Source organism: Rhinopithecus bieti, unplaced genomic scaffold (assembly GCF_001698545.2).
Source record: "Rhinopithecus bieti isolate Rb0 unplaced genomic scaffold, ASM169854v2 scaffold_5882, whole genome shotgun sequence".
NCBI lineage: Eukaryota > Metazoa > Chordata > Mammalia > Primates > Cercopithecidae > Rhinopithecus > Rhinopithecus bieti.
Genome location: NW_016805188.1, coordinates 2,513,197 through 2,519,796, shown reverse-complemented (window position 1 = coordinate 2,519,796; position 6,600 = coordinate 2,513,197). Strand labels below are relative to the sequence as shown.

Here is a 6,600-nt window from a genome sequence, read left to right as displayed (position 1 = left end):
CGCAGGGCTGGAAGCCTCGCGGGGGCCCCGGCGCGCGCCAATGGGGCCCAGCCGGCCCTGGCAGCCGCGCCCCGCGCGCCGACCCGCAGCGCGCCCTCTGCATTCCCTGGCGAAGGCGCGGACGGCGCGCGGAGGCGGACGCGAAATAGAGAGGTAGCCCCCCCGGCCGCCGCCAGCGGCCGTCCAGGGCAATGAGGGATGGCAGTGGGTTCCCATCAAAGATCAGCCCGCCGTGCGGAGGAGCCCGGCCCTAGCGCCGCGGCGGCCATGGTGGGGGCGCAGACGGCGGGCCTGCCGCCCCGCAGCCCCAGCCGCCGGGAAGCCCGAGCGCGAGCAGTCGTCGCTGCGGCCGCGGCTGAGGGACCTGCCAGCGCTGCTGCGGAGCGGGCTCACGCTGCGGAGGAAGCGGAGCGCCGCTGGGGGCCGGGTGAGTGGCCCGGCCCTGGCCGACTGGGCACGGGCGGTGCGCACATGGAGCCCGCGCCCACCCCGGGGCCGCTGATGGGGGCGTCTGGAAGTTGGGGAGGTGGCGGAAGGGACGCCCTTCTGCCGGATTCGGCTGAAGAGGGGCCCGGGACGGCTGGGTTTTGAGGTGCCACCCCTTGAGCGACTGTTTCCCCCGCCCTCCCCCCACCCCCGCGAGCTGCACCTGACTTAACCCCAGGGCCCCCGGATTCAGGCTGTGGGGCCGGGCATCGGTGGAAGAAGAGCTCTTCTCAGAGGCGAAGCTGCAGGTGTCCAGCATCCAACAGCCAGCCAGCCCTGTCCCAACCGCAAGCTTCAGGCCCCATGAGCGGCATCCCAGTTTGCGGGACGCATGCGACTGCGACGTGTGTGCTTGTTTTGGAGGTCCCGTTGCAAGCTCTGGGCATCGGGACTGGTTTTGGTGGCCTCCACCGCCGAGTGGGAGACCCAGGAGTCGGAAGCTCTTGGGTGAGCTTCCAGCTCCTGGTTTCCGGTGTCTCCACCACTTGATACTCCTGGACACCCTCTTGAGCAGGAGGGTGCACGCCCCCAAGAACCTTCAATATTGACTTCCTGATGGTGTGTTCAGATATGATTCCCTGGTGAAGGAGTGTCCCTCATTGGGTTCTGAGTGCATCTAATGACCCGAGCAGGTCAGGCATGTTTTGTATTTTTAAGAGAAGCAGGAAGATCTGCTGATTGTCTCCTGGGATCTTTAAGAAGCCACCTAGGAGGCCCTGTCAGGGCCTCAGGACACAGAGCAGACTTACTCAGATTTCCCTGCTCACCAGGGCTTGGCGGCATCTTTGGTGGGTTCTACTCGTCTTTAAAAAATTTATTATTAAGTGGTCTTTAATGAGAAGCTGCCACAATGTAGCTTTCTTTCCTGTTAGGCTGTACTTTTAAAAATGCAGTCTTGTCTGCCTTAAAACAAGCCCTTACTGGGAGACTTCTAGCTCTTTCAGAGATGGGTGTGTGTAAACTTGAGAGAGAGGGATAACCGCTTGTTTTGATGCGCCCTCCTTTGGATAGGGAAGGGTCTGAACTGATGTAGGTCTTCAGCTTCTCGAGGCCGCATCTCTCTTTTCCTAGGCATTTTCCATCTCAGGTGGAAAATGGTCCATCCCAGGTCCGTCTCAGAAGATGTTCTGAGGATTCTCTGGGAGTGATGGGGCATTCTTAAAGTCGGTGACCCAGAGAGTTTAGGAATTGCCCACAAGTGACCTTAACATGTGGCATTTAGAATTGCCTGCAAAGTAAGTGAGGAAATGTGTCCCCAGGATGTGGTGTTGAAATAAACAAGAACCGGAGTTACAGACTTTAAAGGAATCTAGGGAAAAGCAGGTCAAATTGTGTTTCTATTATCCTTGACGGTTACTTTTTCGTGGCACAGAATACTGAAGACATGAGGGCCGCCAGGCAATATGCGACAAGAATTGCTGAGGGTTTCTGTATAAATAGATCTATAGTATTCATTTGCGTTCATACTCATGTTTCTTGCTGCCTGGGATGATGTTGTATACCTGTCAATATACCTATTTAGTTTTATTTTTTGATTACTCTGAATATGGTTACCTCAAATAAAGTGTGCTTTATTAACCCTCTTTGATTCTAATACTGTATTACTTCTTTTTGGGACTTTCCAAACACATTTCGAAAGTGCATGACCAGTTTTATTGAAGGAAGATTGATTGTCAATTTTCCAATGTTGGAAACTCATACTTTTTTGACCGTTTATTTGACTATTTATTTCCCCTTTCTTCTACCTCGGAACCACCTTTGTGATTTTGGAATCTTCCCTATCAGAGGAGTAGGAAGGGGGTTGAAAGAAGGAGAAAAACAAGTGAAATATGAACTTATCTCAGGCAGCTCAGGCTGTCATAACAAAATACCATAGACTGTGGCTTAAACAACACAAATTTATTTTCTCATAGTTCGGGACGCTGGGAAGCCTGAGATCAATGTGTAGGCTGATTTGGTTTTTGGTGAGGGCTCTCTTCCTGGCCTGCAGATGACCACTTTCTCGTATATCCTCGCATGGCCTTCCCTTGGTATATGCAGAGGAAAAGAGGCCTACCTTTTCTCATAAGGCCGCTAATCCCATCGTGAGGGCCCCACCATCATGACTTAGTCTAACCCTAAATAATTCTCGAAGGCCTCATCTCCAAATAATGTTGCATTAGGGGTTAGGGCTTCAACATAAGAATTTTGTAGGGGGCATAAACATAACAGTCCAAAACACAAGGGGTTTGAAAGACAGAGAGATACAAGTAGAATATGTACCAGACTGGTTAGTTGGTGACTTGTTAGCATCTGGGATTGTCTGGTTAACCACCTTGGATTGGGCAGTGATGCTAATGCAAACAAATCGTGGCTTGGATCTTTTTGTAGACTTTCAGCTTTGTGTCTCATGGGCCATACCGCCAGACTGGAGCTGTGTGACTTCAGGGACAAGTTAACAGAAATTCATTACCACTAATAAAGACTCAGCTTTGTGCATTACATAAGTTGGTTGAATTTTCAGCTCCTATATTGACCAAGATCTGATTTAGGAATATGTGTGGTCCTTGTCCATGCTGCCCCTGGGCTCCCACAACCTGGACAATCTGACATCAACTGACATTAGCAAAGCTCTTTGTGGGTTGTGTTGCTCAATAACCCAGGTGCATTGTAGGGTTTTTTTTTTTTTTTTTTTTTTTTTTTTTTTTTTTGAGACTGGATTTTGCTCTGTCACCTAGGCTGGAGTGCAGTGGTGTGATCACAGCTCACTGTACCCTCGACCTTCTGGGCTGAAGCGGCCTTCCCACCTCAGCCTCCTGAGTAGCTTGGATACAGGCACCCACCACCATGCCTGGCTAATTTTTTTTTCCTATTTCCTTTAGAGACTGGGGGTCTCACTATGTTGTAGGCTATCTCTTACTAGGAAAAATCAAACTGTCATTTGGTTAATATACCTGAGTTCCTTGGTTCCTCAGTTCAGTCACTTCTAGTTGTGTTGAATTCAGCATGCATACTGGTTAAGACTCTTTGCACTTCTTTGGGACAAATGAGAGAAAGACTAAGTTGTACGTTGTGGGAGGGCCCTAGCCACCTCCTAAAAATCAGTAGCAAGGTAATGCACAACCTGAGTTCCTGACAAAACCTTTAATTTTTTAAATTGTATAACAGAGATTATGAGAGAATGGTATAATGAACACCTATACTTCAACAGTTATTAGCGTTTTGCCAGTCTTGTTTCATTTATTTTCCTCCTTCATACACTTTTATAGGGGCTAGTGTATTTTAAAACAAAATTCTATACATCATGTGGTCTTACTCACAAATTTTTCAGTTTACAGCCCTGATAAGGACATTAAAACAACAGCAACACTTTGCCTTTTCACACCTAAAATATTAATAATTTAAACATAGAATTTCCATATTCAAATGTTCTCAAAGATGTCTTTTTACTTATGATTGTTGGAAATAGGAGCTAAACAAGGTCCACATATTGTATTTAGTTGTTAGGATTTTAAATCTATTTTATTTTATAACAGCTTCCCCTCCCTTTTTTCATGCCATTAATTTGCAGAAGAGAGTGGTTCATTTGTGCAGTAGAACATCCTACTGTCTGGACTGATTCCTTGTGGTGGTGTTTAGCTTGTTCCTCTGTTCTCTGTTTCCTGTGATCTGGCAGTTAGATATAGAGGTTTGACTAGATTCAGGTTCAAAGACAAGTAACCTTCATTGATGGTGCTGTGTAAAATCTGTTGCATCACATCATGAGACTCATAATGTCTGGATATCTCTCTTTTTGAGACAGAAAGATTGATTAGTGAGTTTAGGTAGTGTCACTTAGCTGTCTGCCTTCTACTTAATGATTTTAGTATCACAGATGGTTGTAGCCTAGATCCTTTTCATTAGGGGTTGCAAAATGGTGATGATCTGAATCCATCATTCTTCTTGCATTTATTAATTGGAATTCTGTCTATAAAGAACTTTCCCTCATAAATTATTTAGGTCTCCTGAAATTCACAATGTGCAGGATAGACAGGGAAAAGTCTTAATTTTTTCCTTTTATCAACTATCAGAGTAATGATTTGGTGCTTTAACAACTTCCAGTGAGAACCAGTGAGTTTTCCTTTTTTAAGTGTCATTAAGAACTTACGAATCTTAATGTATTTGTTTCTGTCACTTCAGTCAATAACCTTTTTGGTGCTTGGTTTGTCCTTGTCTCCTATATACTTTGTAAATGGCCCCAGTAAACTCGAATACCTTTCTTACTTTTCTGGCACAAGATATTCTAGGTGTATCTTGTCCATACTCTGCTGCTGCAGACCTGAAACCCTGAAATCAGCCATTTTCTCAAGGAGCATTGATTTTTTTTTTTTTAACTGACAGTCATTCATTTCCCCATCTTTTGCCTCTCTTAGTGGTTGCATTATTTTCCCATAGTCTTAAGCCTACTACCTTACTTTTTTGTTTCTTTTAAATCATTCTCATCAGGTTGTTGCTAAGACTGATATTTTCCCCCTAATAAAAGAACCGATAACAGCTATTCTCTTTTTCTATATATGCTGTCAAAATGCTGGGACTGACTTATTTTGGGCTTTGGCTGCTGTCATGTTTTCTGCAGCTTCTGCCACTGTCTTCAACGTCTTGATATCTGTTTCATTTACAACAGCCAGAACGATTCACCAATTGTGCCAAATTGCTCACCAAAGACCTTCAGTGATTCCCAGCTTTTGGATTGGTCATCAGAAAGGTCTAATTCTCTTTAACCACCCTTCACTAGCCAGGGTTCTTATGGCCTGTGCTCTTCAAAATTGAGAAACTGGGAAGAACAGCTGGTAGCCCTCTGAATGAGGTTCTCTCTTTTCTTTTATAATCTTTTGCCCAGATGATTTCCTCTCAAAAAGGAACAAAGTATCCCTTTCCCTTTGTCCAAGCTGGAATGCTTTAGCTCTGACTCAATACCCTCCTCTGCTAGAAACTTGACTTTATTGATTGAGAAATACAAACCGATCCAAGTTATATACCAGTATGCAGTATGCCCAATCGCCATTTTAGCCACCTATTTTACAGGCAAAACATGTCATTTATTCTTTGTATTTAAGTTGAAATCAATGGCTAACATCATAGCACTTAATTATATACCATGCATATTTTGATATAAACTTCAACTCACACTACAAGCCTATGAGTTAGATGCTGCTATTTGCATTCTACAGATGAAGAAACTGAGACACAAATGTAATTTGCCCAAGATTACAGAGTGTGTGCCAGAAGGGAGGTTTGCATCTAGGTATTCTGTTTCCATAGAGCCAAGTCCACGCTCCGAATTAACTTTAGTTTTCCTCAAATGCATTGAGAGGGCAAAGGGTCTATTTACTGTAAACTGTGATAGCCTTATAGTGCCTGCTGATACTATCCTTACCACTCTGAGAGAGGTTAATAAATGCCATTAATAATGTCAGACTTTTAACTTTTATTTGAGTACACAGAAGTTTATTATTGACATATTGGGTTTAGGGGAAGTGGGGAGAAGCATTGTGGTTATAGGTGAAAGGTAACTAATATTTACTTAAATTAAAAGTAGCTCAAGGCCAGCCTGGGGAACAAAGCAAGACCGTGTATCTACAAAAAAAGAAAAAAAAAAAGTAAAAAACAAAACAGCATCCATGTGTCGTAAGCAAAATCAGCCATGCTCACTTGATCAAGGTCAATCCAAAAACCTTGTGAATTCACCCAGCTTACTTTGTTCTCATCTGCTTATGGCAGCCAGAAGATAAAGGCCTTTAAGAGAGCCATGCATGTGCCAGGAAGGGTGAGTCAGATCAGATATGAGGGACACATGCTGAACTTATTTGAGACATACTGACTTCGCTGTCTCTGCTTGCTGACAAACTACTATCCTGATCTTGGTGTAAAACTATGTTAGCTATGGCTACAGATAAAATAAAGCTCTGTGGATGCCAACTTCAAAAATATTTATTTGGGAAGAAGGAAAAGAAACTGTAGATTCATTTAATTTCTTGTGAATTCTAGCAAAGGAACTGAATGGCAAGTTAATATTTTGTATACTTATTTCTTCGTTTCCCTCCCAACCCCCACACTTTGGTGACATAATTAGATCCCAGGAAAAGACACAGGCTG

At 44.5% G+C, this 6,600-nt stretch overlaps 1 protein-coding gene across 1 annotated transcript in view; it reads left to right on the top strand.

The window, feature by feature from the left end:
* The first annotated feature begins 348 nt into the window (after nt 1–348).
* RAPGEF5 (Rap guanine nucleotide exchange factor 5) overlaps nt 349–6,600 on the top strand; it is a 247,705-nt gene continuing 241,453 nt past the window's right edge. Inside the window, 1 exon segment of the mRNA XM_017871557.1 lies at nt 349–427. The gene's annotated coding sequence lies outside the window, so the exon portion shown is untranslated.